This window comes from Salvelinus namaycush, chromosome 10 (genome assembly GCF_016432855.1).
Source record: "Salvelinus namaycush isolate Seneca chromosome 10, SaNama_1.0, whole genome shotgun sequence".
In the NCBI taxonomy this organism is placed as follows: Eukaryota; Metazoa; Chordata; class Actinopteri; order Salmoniformes; family Salmonidae; genus Salvelinus; species Salvelinus namaycush.
This window is the reverse complement of record NC_052316.1, coordinates 39,288,756-39,304,796: the sequence shown is the minus strand read 5'-3', so window position 1 is coordinate 39,304,796 and position 16,041 is coordinate 39,288,756. Positions and strand designations below refer to the sequence as shown.

The following is a 16,041-nucleotide window of genomic DNA, read 5'->3' as shown; positions in this document are numbered from 1 at the left end:
GCCTTAATCAATATCCACGTCTTCAGCGCACGGGGACAGTTTGTTAACTGCCTTGCTCAGGGGCAGAACGAAAGATTTTTACATTGTCAGCTTGGGGATTCGATCCAGCAACCTTTCGGTGACTGGCCCAACACTCCTACCCGCCAGGCTACCTGCCGCCCTATATATGATATACCAATGTTCCCTCATCTACCTCTTCAACATACCAGCTTCTGAACACTGCGAGTGTAAAGAATGATTGAGTAAACATTGGGGGTTGATGGTCCAGGGAGTTTCTTGACTTTAAAAAAACACTATTATGAGTCCAGGTAATTCTGCATAATGATTTTGTTTCTGCATCCAGCTGCACTTTGCTACTTGTACATTTCTCTCTGTGTAAGTTCAGGGCTGCTTTAGAACCATGCTGCTAAGTATGCATGAATTCTATCCCTCTCTCTGTTTCCCCCCTCCCTTCCAATAATATTATTCCAGTGCATTTACCTACAGTAAAAGCCAGTGAGGGATTATGCCTTGTTGTCCTACAAAGGAAGGTGATTTGCATTTAAAGTGGTGAATTTCCAGCCAGATAAAGCAGGACAGATGGGAGCACTGTTTACCGAAGAGGGAGTGTATATTAATTATAAAACAGCAGCTAGGGCTGCATCCCAAATGACACCCTATTCCCTATGGGCCCTGGACAAAAGTAGTGCACTATAAAGGGAATAGGGTGCCATTTGGGACGCTTCCTAGACCCTAGATAAACTTTTCTGTGTTTACCTGTTTCCAGTCAGTGTGTTATTCAGTATAGTAATGTGTTGGGAGTGAAACAGTACAGCTGTCATGTTAGCTTATTCTCCACTCAGAGAGTGACGAAAGCGTTGAGACAGGAACAAGGTGAAATTGTCTGATGAAGTGGGTGGAAGCAGGGTTCAAACTTCACACTAACTATTAGATACACACACACACACGCGCACACACACACTACAGACTACCTCAGTGCTGTTTATTATGAGAAGATCAAAGAGGATGCAGCTAGATGGAACAGCTTAAATGCATTTTGTTTATCTCGTTGTTCTGACACACAAGCACCCCCCCCCCCCCCCCCCCCCCCCCCCCACACACACACACACACCAATACAACTTACTCAGCCACCCCACCTCTACATGGAGATATTTCCACATAGTGTCAGGGCAGCAGGCCTTGAAATGAAACCATCATAATGGCTCTATTAAAATGAGAGGAGCCTAGCCAGGGATTCAGCCAGCTTGTTAGATCTGACTCTCTGTGTCCCAAATGTGACCCTATTCACTAAATAGTGCACTACTTTTGACCAGGGCCCCAAATGTCCCCACTTGTCCAAATATTCCTTGTTTTATTATCCTTGCGAGGACTTCTGGTCCCCACACGGATAGTAAAGCCAACAAAAATCACACACACACACACACACACACACACACACACACACACACACACACACACACACACACACACACACACACACACACACACACACACACACACACACACACACACACACAGACACACACACACACACACATTAGTATATGTACAATCCTAATACAGTCATCACCACTCAAAGTGTAGTAGTCCTCAGGGTGTACTGTGAGTGTCTTTAATTGATTATAAATACTGTTTGACAGTTTTAGTAGTCAGGGTATGTTTAATAGAAGCACAGGCTGTCAACTGTTGTCTTTTAAAGGTGAATAGAGCAATTGGGTGGAAATATGTTAATAACTAATGAAAATTCTGAGTTAAAATGCTCTCTTGTTTGTATGTGCTACACACGCATGCACGCACACACACGCACAAACACACACACATGCATGCAGAAACACACACACACACAGACACACTTTACTCATAATTTCCTATGATTAGTGATTCATGATCACTGCCAGCTACTGAGGGGTGAGTGCTGCCTAGAGCCAGGCCAAGATTCTCATTAGGGAATCTTTCATTCTCCCCGCCTGTGCTGTATTCAGACAGGTGAAAACACCTGTCTGTTAGTTGATTGGCCATGCTGTCCAACTCCAACGTTTCCTCAGCTAGTAGTGGGGACGGATGCCTTCTGCTGACACACAGGAAGGAAGCAAGACCATATGTTCCGGGAGCACCGAATTAGCCAGATATGACAAATTTAGGATTGGGACTTTGCAAACAATTTATCTGAGCACTTGGCTGGTAATGTACGCTGAGGAGTGACAACAGGTGTTAATCAGGCTTTTCACCAGAAACGATCCCTTTCTAATGTGCCTCACTAGATTAGGATATCATCGGAAGAAGAATGGGAGGCACTTTTTAAATACCGTCGCGTCGCTGCTGCTTCGCTCAGTTACAGCAAATGATGGGTCTTTTTAACATTTCTTCTGCGTTCCATGTGCCTGTTTTCCCCCGGTGGATTCTCTAGACAGGTCCCATAAATTACAACAAGCACACCACACACACCTGCGCACACACACCAGTGTTTCCCTTGTATGCGTTTAGCAGCTGCGCACCGCTGCTGCAAAATCGTGGCCGCCATTGTAACGTGTGTCGTCGGATGAAGAAGGAGACCAAGGTGCAGCGTGGTAGGCGTTCATGATTTTTTATAAACTGAACACCGCAACAAAATAACAAAGTAGAAAAAACGAAAGCGCACAGTTCTGTCAGACAACAAAACAGCTAAACAGGAAATAACTCCCCACAAAACCCAAACGGAAAATGACAACCTATATATGATCCCCAATCAGAGACAACGATAGACAGCTGCCTCTGATTGGGAACCATACTCAGCCAAAAACACAAAGAAATAGAAAACATAGATTCTCCCACCCGAGTCACACCCTGACCTAACCAAACATAGAGAATAAATAAGGATCTCTAAGGTCAAGGCGTGACAGCCTTTGCAATTTTTTTTAATAATGTAGATGTATAGATGTATGCACGAGGAAGACTTCATCCACCACCCCCCCCCCCCTGCAGGAACCCCCCCCCCCCCCCCCCCCACACACACACACACACATAAACAACATCACATCCAGTCTCCCAGGGAGGGAATCAGAGACTTATTGTGGAGATGGCAGGCAGGTGCATCTTTCTCAGGGTGCGTTCCAAATGGTACCCTATCACTATTCAATGCACTACTCTTGGGCCCTGGTCTAAAGTAGTGCACTAAATAGGGAATAGGGTGCCATTTGGGATGCACACTCTGATGTGTGTATGAGAAATACAGCAAACAATGTATTTCAGACACTCTGCCAGACAAACTGTCAGCCATCATTGATTCACACATTCATCCCACTACCATTACACGCACACCCACAAACACACACGCACACACGCACGCACGCATACACACACACACACACACACACACACACACACACACACACACACACACACACACACACACACACACACACACACACACCCAACTACCCTGGAACAGATGGACTGAGGGCTGAGTCACACTGACAGGGTGGGGAGTTTGTGTGTCTGTGTGTTTTTGTGTGTGTGTAAGCGTGTTTGAACTGTGTATATTGTCAGTGCATGGGTGGGTGGTGTGTTTGGGCATGTTTGCGCTGAAATAGCTAATTATGATTTTTTTTATATAGAGCACCAGTCAAAAGTTTAATCATTCAAGGGTTTTTATTTATTTGTACTATTTTCTACATTGTAAAATAATAGTGAAGACGTCAAAACTATGAAATAACACATATGGAATCATGTTGTAACCAAAAAAGTGTTAAACAAATAAAAATATATTTTAGATTTTAGATTCTTCAAAGTAGACTCCCTTTGCCTTGATGACAGCTTTGCACACTCTTGGCATTCTCTCAACCAACTTCACCTGGAATGCTTTTCCAACAGTCTTGAAGGAGTTCCCACATATGCTGAGCACTTGTTGGCTGCTTTTCCTTCACTCTGCGGTCCAACTCATCCCAAACGATCTCAATTGGGTTGAGGACGGTTGATTGTGGTTGATTGTGGAGGCCAGGTCATCTGATGCCGCATTCCATGTGTGGGAACCACACATGCGGAGATCATCCGTTCACCTACTCTGCATCTCACAAAGACACGGCGGTTGGAACCAAAAATTTTGACCGATCAGACCCAAGGACAGATTTCCACTGGTCTAATGTCCATTGCTCGTGTTTCTTGGCCCAAGCAAGTCTCTTCTTCTTATTGGTGTCCTTTAGTAGTGGTTTCTTTGCAGCAATTTGACCATGAAGGCCTGATTCATGAAGGCTTGAGTCTCCTCTGAACAGTTGATGTTGAAATGTGTCTGTTACTTGAACTCTGTGAAGCATTTATTTGGGTAGCAATTTCTGAGGCTGGTAACGCTAATGAAATTGTCAATGGCGTATTGGAGGCGATAACATGAAACAATTAGGGTTAAATACAAGTAGATTGATTGCGGAAATGAAAACCAGGTGTGTATGGAAACAAAACAAGACAAATGGATATATGAAAAATGGAGCGGTGATGGCCAGAAAGCCGGTGGCGTCGATCGCCGTAGGCCGCCCGAACAAGGAGAGGAGCCGACTTCGGAGGAAGTTGTGACAGTACTCCCCCCTTGACGCGCGGCTCCAGCGGTGCGCCGACACCGGCCTCGAGGATGACCCGGAGGACTAGGCGCAGGGCGATCCGGCCGGCTACGGTGAAACTCCGGCAGCAGTTCAAGATCCAAAACATCTGCAACCGGAACCCAGCACCTCTCCTCTGGCCCGTACCCCTCCCACTCCACGAGGTACTGAAGGCCCCCCACCCGACGCCTCGAATCCAGGATGGAATGAACGATGTACGCCGGGGCCCCCTCGATATCCAAAGGGGGCGGAGGGACCTCCCGCACCTCAGATTCCTGGAGCGGACCAGCCACCACCGGCCTGAGGAGAGAAACATGGAACGAGGGGTTAATATGATAATCAGAGGGAAGCTGTAATCTATAACATACCTCGTTCACCCTCCTCAGGACTTTAAATGGCACCACAAACCGCGGACCCAGCTTCTAGCAGGGCAGGCGGAGGGGCAGGTTACGGGTCGAAAGCCAGATCCAGTCCCCCAGTGCGAACACTGGGGTCTCACTGCGGTGACGGTCCGCACTGGCTTTCTGGCGACGCGCGGCTCGCTGCAGATGGACACGGGCGGCCTCCCATGTCTCCTCTGCGCGCCTAAACCAGTCGGCCACCGCAGGAGTCTCGGTCTGACCCTGATGCCACGGTGCCAGAACCGGCTGGTACCCCAATACGCACTGAAAGGGGGAGAGGCTAGTGTTGGAGTGGCGAAGCGAGTTCTGTGCCATCTCGGCCTAGGGCTCAAACGCTGCCCACTCCCCCGGCCGGTCCTAGCAATAGGACCGCAGAAACCTGCCCACATCCTGGTTGACTCTCTCTACCTGCCCGTTACTCTCGGGGTGAAAACCTGAGGTAAGGCTAATCGAGACCCCCAGACGTTCCATAAACGCCTTCCAAACTCTCGACGTGAACTGGGGACCCCGATCCAACACTATATCCTCAGGCACCCCGTAGTGCCGGAAGACGTATGTAAACAGGGCCTCCGCAGTCTGTAGGGCCGTAGGGAGACCAGGCAGAGGGAGGAGATGACAGGACTTAGAAAAACGATCCACAACGACCAGGATCATGGTATTTCCCTGTGAGGGAGGAAGATCCGTTAGGAAATCCACTGACAGATGTGACCAAGGTCGTTGTGGAACGGGTAAGGGATGTAACTTACCTCTGGGCAGGTGTCTCGGAGCCTGACACTGGGCACACACCGAGTAGGAGGAGACATAAACCCTCACATCCTTAGCCAAAATGGGCCACCAGTACTTCCCAGTCAGACAGCGCTCCGTCCGACCGATCCCCGGATGACCAGAGGAGGGAGACATGTGGGCCCAATAGATCAACTGGTCACGGACAGCAGACGGAACGTACATACGCCCAACGGGACACTTGAGGGGAGCGGGCTCTGTACGCAACACCTGCTCAATGTACGCATCCAAATCACACACGACCGGCACCACCAGACAGGAGGCCGGGAGTATGGGAGTTTGATCCATGGGCCGCTCCTCTGTGTCATACAGCCGGCACAGTGCGTCTGCCTTCTTATTCTGGGAACCTGGTCTGTAGGATAGGGTAAACACAAAACGGGTAAAGAACATGGCCCACCTTGCCTGACGAGGATTCAGTCTCCTCGCTGCCCGGATGTACTCCAGGTTGCGGTGGTCAGTCCAGATGAGAAAAGGTTGTTTAGCCCTCTCAAGCCAATGTCTCCACGCTTTCAACGCTTTAACCACAGCCAACAACTCCCGGTCCCCCACATCATAGTTACGCTCCGCTGGGCTGAGCTTCTTCGAGAAGAAAGCACAGGGGCGGAGTTTTGGTGGCGTGCCTGAGTGCTGTGAGAGCACGGCTCCTATCCCAGCCTCGGACGCGTCCACCTCCACTATGAATGCCAAAGAGGGATCCGGATGAGCCAGCACTGGAGCCGAAGTAAACAGAGCTCCTAGTTGCCCAAAAGCCTTGTCCCCCTCAGCCGACCACCGCAACCTTACAGGACCCCCCTTCAGCAGTGAGGTAATGGGTGCAGCAACCTGGCCAAAACCCTGGATAAATCTCCGGTAGTAATTGGCAAACCCTAAAAATCGCTGCACCTCCTTTACCGTGGTGGGAGTCGGCCAATTACGCACGGCTGCAATGCGGTCACTCTCCATCTCCACCCCTGATGTGGAAATGCGATACCCTAGGAAGGAGACGGCCTGCTGAAAGAACAGGCATTTCTCAGCCTTAACGTACAGGTCATGCTCCAACAGTCGTCCAAGTACCTTGTGCACCAAGGACACATGCTTGGCGCGTGTAGCGGAGTAAATCAGAATGTCATCGATATACACCACTACACCCTGCCCATGCAGGTCCCTGAAAATCTAATCTACAAAGGATTGGAAAACTGATGGAGCATTCATCAACCCGTACGGCATGACGAGGTACTCATAATGCCCTGTGGTGGTACTGAATGCTGTCTTCCACTCGTCTCCCTCCCAGATACGCACCAGGTTATATGCACTCCTGAGATCCAGTTTTGTGAAGAAGCGCGCCCCATGCATTGGCTCAATCGCCATGGCGATAAGAGGTAGCGGGTAACTGTACCTCACCGTGATTTGATTGAGACTTCTATAGTCAATGCACGGCGTAAACCTCCATCCCTCTTTTTCACAAAAAAGAAACTCGAGGAGGCGGGTGAAGTAGAGGGCCGAATGTACCCCTGACGCAGGGATTCAGAGACATATGTATCCATAGCCACCGTCTCCGCTTGCGACAGGGGATACACGTGACTCCTGGAAAGCGTAGCGTCTGCCAGGAGATTTATCGCACAATCCCCCCGTCGATGAGGTGGTAATTGAGTCGCCTTCTTTTTACAGAAGGCGAGAGCCAAATCGGCATATTCTGGGGGGGATGTGCACTGTGGCGACCTGGTCTGGACTTTCCACCGTGGTAGCACCAACGGAAACCCCTACACACCTCCCTGAGCACTCTCGCGACCACCCCGTGAGAGCCCTCTGTTGCCAGGAAATAGTGGGGTTATGCAGAGTCAACCAAGGAAGGCCTAGTACTACAGGAAACACAGGAGAGTCAATGAGAAAGAGACTGATTCTCTCCTCATGACTCCCCTGCATAACCATGGCCAAGGAGATGGTGGCCTCCTTGATTAGCCCGGCCCCTAATGGTCGACTATCTAGAGCGTGTACCGGGAAGGGTCTAACTTCTACTTGCACACAATCCCGGATCCAGGAGCACCCCCATCAGTAAAAAAGCTGACTAGCATAGCCTAGCATAGCGTCACAAGTAAATACTAGCATCTAAATATCATTAAATCACAAATCCAAGACACCAGATGAAAGATACACATCTTGTGAATCCAGCCATCATTTCTGATTTTTAAAATGTTTTACAGGGAAGACACAATATGTAAATCTATTAGCTAACCATGATAGCAAAAGACACAACTTTTTTTTCCCACCATTTTTTTCCTGCATAGGTAGCTATCACAATTTCGACCAAATAAAGATATAAATAGCCACTAACCAAGAAACAACTTCATCAGATGACAGTCTGATAACATATTTATTGTATAGCATATGTTTTGTTAGAAAAATGTGCATATTTCAGGTATAAATCATAGTTTACCATTGCAGCCACCATCACAACTCTCATCAAAGCAACTAGAATAACTACAGAGACCAACGTGAATTACCTAAATACTCATCATAAAACATTTCTGAAAAATACACAGCGTACAGCAAATGAAAGACAAAGATCTTGTGAATCCAGCCAATATTTCAGATTTTTTAAGTGTTTTACAGCGAAAACACAATATAGCATTATATTAGCTTACTACAATAGCCAACCACACAACAGCATTGATTCAAGCCAACAATAGCGATAACGAATAAACCAGCAAAATATATTAATTTTTTCACTAACCTTCTCAAACTTCTTCAGATGACAGTCCTATAACATCATATTACACAATACATATAGAGTTTGTTCGAAAATGTGCATATTTAGCGGCACAAATCGTGGTTATACAATGAGAATAGTAGCCAAGCTGCCAACAATATGTCGGGAGAAATCTTGGGAGAGGCACCTTAATCTAATATGTAACTAATCCTAAACTTGACTAAAAAATACAGGTTGGACAGCAAATGAAAGATACATTAGTTCTTAATGCAATCGCTGTGTTAGATTTTTAAAATTAACGTTACTACGACATACAGCGTGCGTTAAAGCGAGACCGCACCGAAATTAATGGCGGAATATGAGTTTTACATTTTTCAACAGAACAACGAATTAACATCATAAATAGTTCTTACTTTTTGATGAGCTCCCATCAGAATCTTGGGCAAGTTGTCCTTTTTCCAAAAGAATCGTTGCTCGGTTGTAGATTGTCGCCTTCAACTTTGGAATTAGCAGTAAACATTAGCCATGTGGGCCAGACGTGCCCATCTCCCTAGAACGCAGCACAAATAAATACCCGAAAATCGCAATATACTGATATAAACTGATATAACTGGGTTTAAAATAACAACATTATGATGTCTTTAACACCTATATCGAATAAAATCAGAGCCGGATATATCTAACGGCTATAACGGGAGCTTTCTAGAACGCCATCCTGAGGTCTGTCTTGTGTCATGGCGAAGGGAAAAAAGAGAGGACACCACGTTGCCAGCCCATTTATAAGGCCTCAGATCTGCCTAGCAACTCCATTCCAATTCTCACTATTTGCTGACATCCAGGGGAAGGCGTATGCAGTGCATCTCAACCAATAGAATACATGCAAATTAATAAACCGACCTCAGAACAGCCTGCAGATTTCAGATTTCTCACTTCCTCATAGGAAAATTGCTCCAACTCGAGTTCTGTTTTACTCACAGATATAATTCAAACGGTTTTAGAAACTAGAGAGTGTTTTCTATCCAATAGTAATAATAATATGCATATTGTACGAGCAAGAATTGAGTACGAGGCAGTTTAATTTGGGAACGAAATTATTACAAAGTGCAAACAGCACCCCCTATTGAGAAAAGGCTAACTATAGGAAAAATGGGGATCCCTAACCTAATGGCTAATGCTCTGTCGATAAAATTCCCAGCTGCGGCTGAATCGACGAGCGCCTTATGCTGGGAATGTGGGGAAAACTCAGGGAAACAAACAGGCACAAACAATTGATCAACAGAGGACTCTGGATGAGTGTGGTGCAATCTCACCTGGGGTGACGCCAGAGTGCCCTGTCTGTTGCCTCGACTCCCAGAGGAACCAACACGGCACCGACCGGCAGTGTGTCCTCTGCGGCCACAGATGGCGCACGTGATGGCTCCTCCTCCAGTCTCCCTATGAGCAGCCCCTCCTAACTCCATGGGCACCAGAGCAGGGGTGCTGGACCATGGAACCGACAGAGCCCCATCTGGACCACCAGTTGGTCAAAGGAAATGGTGGCATCCCAGCAGGCCAGCTCACGTCGGACGTCCTCTCGTAGGCTGCATCGATAATGGTCGAAGAGGGTCCTGGCGTTCCAGCCTGCTCCGGCGGCCAAGGTACGGAATTCCAGGGCGAAATCCTGGGCGCTCCTCGTCCCCTGTCTCAAATGGAAGAGCCTCTCCCCCGCCGCTCTGCCCTCAGGAGGATGGTCGAAAGACGGTCCTGAAGCGACGGGTGAACTCCTCGAAGTGGTCTGGCGCCGTGTCTCCTCTCCACACGGCGTTTTCCCATTCCAGCACTCTTCCTGTGAGGCAGGAGACGAGGGCGGCCACTCTCTCCCCTCCTGAGGGAGCTGGGTGCACAGTGGCCAGGTAGAGGTCCAGTTGTAACAAGAATCCCTGGCACTGTGCTGCCATTCCATCATACTCCCTGGGAAGGGAGAGACGTATCCCACTGGAATTATCTCCGGATGGAACGGATGGAGATAACCCCGGTTGTGCTGGTCGAGGCACTGGAGAGACTTCCTGTCTCTCCCAGCGGTCCATGGTCTGGACAACGCGATCCATCATGGCACCAAGATGATGTAACATGGCCGAATGTTCCTGGACGCGCTCCTCGACTCCTCTAACCGGGGTACCTGCTCCTGCTGACTCCATTGAAGGTGTGTAATTCTGTCAGGATGGTGTATTGGAGGCGAAGTCAGGTGCAGGAGAGCAGATATTAATGAACAGACGCACTTTTATTATAGTTCCAAAAACAAGAGCTCTACATAAATCAAACGCGCTCAAAAAACAGAACATAAAAGTAAAGCGCGTAAACTAACACCACATAACATGAAACAATTACACACAAAACATGATGGGAAACAGAGGGTTAAATACAAGTAGATTGATTGGGGAAATGAAAACCAGGTGTGTATGGAAACAAAACAAGACAAATGGATATATGAAAAATGGAGCGGTGATGGCTAGAAAGCCGGTGACGTCGATCGCCGAATGCCGCCCTGAACAAGGAGAGGAGCCGACTTCGGCGGAAGTCGTGACAGAAATTTTCCAGATTGACTTACCTTCGTGTCTTAAAGTAATGATGGACTGTCATTTCTCTTTACGTATTTTAGCTGTTCTTACAATAATAAGGTTTTGGTATTTTACCAAATAGGGCTATTGTCTGTAAACCACCCCTACCTTGTCACAACACAGCTGATTGGCTCAAATGCATTAAGAAGGAAAGAAATTAAACAAATTAACTTTTAACAAGGCACACCTGTTAATTGAAATGCATTCCAGGTGGCTACCTCATGAAGCTGGTTGAGAGAATGCCAAGAGTGTGCAAAGCTGTCATCAAGGCAAAGGGTGGCTACTTTGAAGAATCTAAAATATTCAATATATTTTGATTTGTTTAACACTTTTTTGGTTACTACGTGATTCCATATGTGTTATTTCAAAGTTTTGATGTCTTCACTATTATTATACAATGTAGAAAATAGTACAAATAAAGAAAAACCCTTGAATGAGTAGGTGTGTCCAAACTTTTGACTGGTGCTGTATATATTTGGTATTTTATTAGGATCCCCATTAGCTGTTGCAAAAGCATCAGCTACTCTTCCTGGGGTCCACAGAATAGTACACCTTTCGACCTGACCAACTGCTAACTGAAGCAGTAACTCAGAATATTTTAATATGTTAAGCTTTACAAAAAAAGCTATATACATAGTGTATGCCACAAATGGCACCCTATTTCTTATATAGTGCACTACTTTTGACCAGGGCCTATATTGCACTGTATCGAGTATATATTGCACTGTATAGAGTAATAGAAAGACATTTGGGACTTCACCACAGTCAGTTACTGTATGAAGTGTATTGACAGGATTTGATATCACCTGAAATACAGGAGCTGTTCTAGAAGCATCACACACACACACACACACACACACACACACACACACACACACACACACACACACACACACACACACACACACACACAGACACACAGACACACACAGACAGACAGACAGACAGACAGACAGACAGACAGACAGACAGACAGACAGACAGACAGACAGACAGACAGACAGAGCTAGTCAAAAAACAAGGCTGAGGGCTCTTCAAATGTGTCAGAATGCAAAGTCAATTTTCCTTGCCTATGTAAATTCAGCTGCCTGCGCCAAATGTTAGCATGGTATCTCTGCCTCACAGAGGTACACATGGTGGCAGCCCTCTGGGCTTTTGTCTTTCTGTCTGACTGTTCTGTGGGTACCTGTTTTGTTTCTGGGAGAAATGGAAATGCGGCAGTGTCGGCGATAGAGTGTGATTGCAGTGACATGGACAGTAACTGATATTCACGTCAGCGGGGTGCATTAGCAGTAATGTGTGTGATTTGTCAGAGTGACGCAGTGAAGGCTTTACCTAACAGGCTGTTAAATAAGATGTGCGCTCAACCTCTCTCACCATTGTCATTGTTATCAGCAAGCAGACTGGGGCCCACATGCCTTCCCAGCTAGTCAGTCAACCAGTCAGCCAGTCAGTCAGCCAGTCAGTCAGTCAGTCAGTCAGGAGGAAGCCACCAGAATGTACAGCCTTTTTTCGGTTTGTGTGTGTGAGAGAGAAAGAGGGTGTGAGAGAGAGAGGCAGAAAGAAAGAGGGAAAGAGAGGGGGGGGGCGTAGAGAGAGAAAGGCAATACAGTGAATGGGTCGGGAAGAGAAGGAGAAAGAGAGAGCGAGAGAGAGAGAGGCTAGACAGTGAAGGGGTCGGGGAGAGAGAGAGGCTAGACATTGAAGGGGTCAGGGAGAGAGAGAGAGGCTAGACAGTGAATGGATTGGGGAGAGAGAGAGGGGCTAGACAGTGAAGCAGGGAGAGAGAGAGAGAGACTAGACAGTGAAGGGGTCAGGGAGAGAGAGAGGCCAGACAGTGAAGGGGTCAGGGAGAGAGAGAGAGGCTAGACAGTGAAGGGGTCAGGGAGAGAGAGAGAGAGAGGCTAGACAGTGAAGGGGTCAGGGAGAGAGAGAGAGAGAGGCTAGACAGTGAAGGGGTCAGCGAGAGAGAGAGGCTAGACAGTGAAGGGATCAGGGAGAGAGAGAGAGGCTAGACAGTGAAGGGGTCAGGGAGAGAGAGAGAGGCTAGACAGTGAAGGGGTCAGGGAGAGAGAGAGGCTAGACAGTGAAGGGGTCAGGGAGAGAGAGAGGCTAGACAGTGAAGGGTTGGAGAGAGAGAGGCTAGACAGTGAAGGGGTTGGGGGAGAGAGAGAGAGGCTAGACGGTGAAGGGTTGGAGAGAGAGAGAGAGAGAGAGAGGCTAGACAGTGAAGGGGTTGGGGAGAGAGAGGCTAGACAGTGAAGGGGTTGGGGGAGAGAGAGAGAGGCTAGACGGTGAAGGGTTGGAGAGAGAGAGAGAGAGAGAGAGAGAGAGAGAGAGAGAGAGAGAGAGAGAGAGAGAGAGAGAGGCTAGACAGTGAAGGGGTCAGGGAGAGAGAGAGAGAGGCTAGACAGTGAAGGGGTCAGGGAGAGAGAGAGAGAGGCTAGACAGTGAAGGGGTCAGGGAGAGAGAGAGAGGCTAGACAGTGAAGGGGTCAGGGAGAGAGAGAGGCTAGACAGTGAAGGGGTCAGGGATAGAGAGAGAGAGAGAGAGAGAGAGAGAGAGAGAGAGAGAGAGAGAGAGAGAGAGAGAGAGAGAGAGAGAGAGAGAGAGAGAGAGAGAGAGAGAGAGAGAGAGAGAGAGAGAGAGAGAGAGAGAGAGAGAGAGAGAGAGAGAGAGAGAGAGAGAGAGAGAGAGAGAGAGAGAGAGAGAGAGGCTAGACAGTGAAGGGGTCAGGGAGAGAGAGAGGCTAGACAGTGAAGTGGTCAGGGAGAGAGAGAGAGAGGCTAGACAGTGAAGGGGTTGGGAAGAGAGAGAGGCTAGACAGTGAATGGGTTGGGGAGAGAGAGAGAGAGGCTAGACAGTGAAGGGGTTGGGAAGAGAGAGAGGCTAGACAGTGAAGGGGTTGGGGAGAGAGAGAGGCTAGACAGTGAAGTGGTCAGGGAGAGAGAGAGAGAGGCTAGACAGTGAAGGGGTTGGGGAGAGAGAGAGGCTAGACAGTGAAGTGGTCAGGGAGAGAGAGAGAGAGGCTAGACAGTGAAGGGGTTGGGGAGAGAGAGAGGCGAGACAGTGAAGGGGTTGGGGAGAGAGAGAGAGAGGCTAGACAGTGAAGGGGTTGGGAAGAGAGAGAGGCTAGACAGTGAAGGGGTTGGGGAGAGAGAGAGGCTAGACAGTGAAGTGGTCAGGGAGAGAGAGAGAGAGGCTAGACAGTGAAGGGGTTGGGGAGAGAGAGAGGCTAGACAGTGAAGGGGTCAGGGAGAGAGAGAGGCTAGACAGTGAAGGGGTCAAGGAGAGAGAGAGAGAGAGAGAGAGGCTAGACAGTGAAGGGGTTGGGGAGAGAGAGAGGCTAGACAGTGAAGGGGTTGGAGAGAGAGAGAGGCTAGACAGTGAAGGGGTTGGGGAGAGAGAGGCTAGACAGTGAAGGGGTTGGGGAGAGAGAGAGGCTAGACAGTGAAGGGGTCAGGGAGAGAGAGAGAGAGAGAGGCTAGACAGTCAAGGGGTTGGGAAGAGAGAGAGGCTAGACAGTGAAGGGGTCAGGGAGAGAGAGAGAGGCTAGACAGTGAAGGGGTTGGGGAGAGAGAGAGGCTAGACAGTGAAGGGGTCAGGGAGAGAGAGAGGCTAGACAGTGAAGGGGTCAGGGAGAGAGAGAGGCTAGACAGTGAAGGGGTCAGGGGAAGAGAGAGAGAGGCTAGACAGTGAAGGGGTCAGGGGAAGAGAGAGAGAGGCTAGACAGTGAAGGGGTCAGGGAGAGAGAGAGGCTAGACAGTGAAGGGGTTGGGAAGAGAGAGAGGCTAGACAGTGAAGGGGTTGGGGAGAGAGAGAGGCTAGACAGTGAAGGGGTCAGAGAGAGAGAGAGAGAGGCTAGACAGTGAAGGGGTTGGGGAGAGAGAGAGGCTAGACAGTGAAGGGGTCAGGGAGAGAGAGAGAGAGGCTAGACAGTGAAGGGGTCAGGGAGAGAGAGAGGCTAGACAGTGAAGGGGTTGGGGAGAGAGAGAGGCTAGACAGTGAAGGGGTTGGGGAGAGAGAGAGGCTAGACAGTGAAGGGGTCAGGGAGAGAGAGAGGCTAGACAGTGAAGGGGTTGGGGAGAGAGAGAGGCTAGACAGTGAAGGGGTCAGGGAGAGAGAGAGAGAGAGAGGCTAGACAGTCAAGGGGTTGGGGAGAGAGAGAGGCTAGACAGTGAAGGGGTCAGGGAGAGAGAGAGGCTAGACAGTGAAGGGGTCAGGGATAGAGAGAGAGGCTAGACGGTGAAGGGTTGGAGAGAGAGAGGCTAGACAGTGAAGGGGTTGGGGGAGAGAGAGAGAGGCTAGACGGTGAAGGGTTGGAGAGAGAGAGAGAGAGAGAGAGAGAGAGAGAGAGAGAGAGAGAGAGAGAGGCTAGACAGTGAAGGGGTCAGGGAGAGAGAGAGAGAGGCTAGACAGTGAAGGGGTCAGGGAGAGAGAGAGAGAGGCTAGACAGTGAAGGGGTCAGGGAGAGAGAGAGAGAGGCTAGACAGTGAAGGGGTCAGGGAGAGAGAGAGAGAGGCTAGACAGTGAAGGGGTTGGGGAGAGAGAGAGGCTAGACAGTGAAGGGGTTGGGGAGAGAGAGAGGCTAGACAGTGAAGGGGTCAGGGAGAGAGTATGTGTTTGTTTTTCAGATGATGTGAGATCAGTACTCAGAACTAAAATGTCAAGAATGAATAAGAATCTAGTTGGCCATTATTTAGTTGGACCAGAGCAGAGCCTTTGTCCAGTGCCAGGGATAAGTACAGGGCTCAGATGAATCATCAGACTGCATTGCGTAGCTAGCCCATGCCCTGCCTGCCATATGTTCTGCTCTCTCCCTCACTGTGTCACATACTGTAGTATAGTCTACTTCTATATACTGTATTACATTTTTCCACCATGAAACATTGTTTAAATATCATCCAATAGTTTCTGGACAGCCTCCTCCATTTTCTTCTTCCTTATTTGATGATAAGGAAGCTAACATCTGATTTACTAGCTTGTATAGTAGATATTTCCTATTTCC

At 48.6% G+C, this 16,041-nt stretch overlaps 1 protein-coding gene across 3 annotated transcripts in view; it reads left to right on the top strand.

Annotated features, from left to right (window-relative positions):
- Positions 1 to 16,041, top strand: part of LOC120055014 (receptor-type tyrosine-protein phosphatase F-like) — a 334,640-nt gene that overhangs the window by 303,118 nt on the left and 15,481 nt on the right. The window lies entirely within an intron of this gene.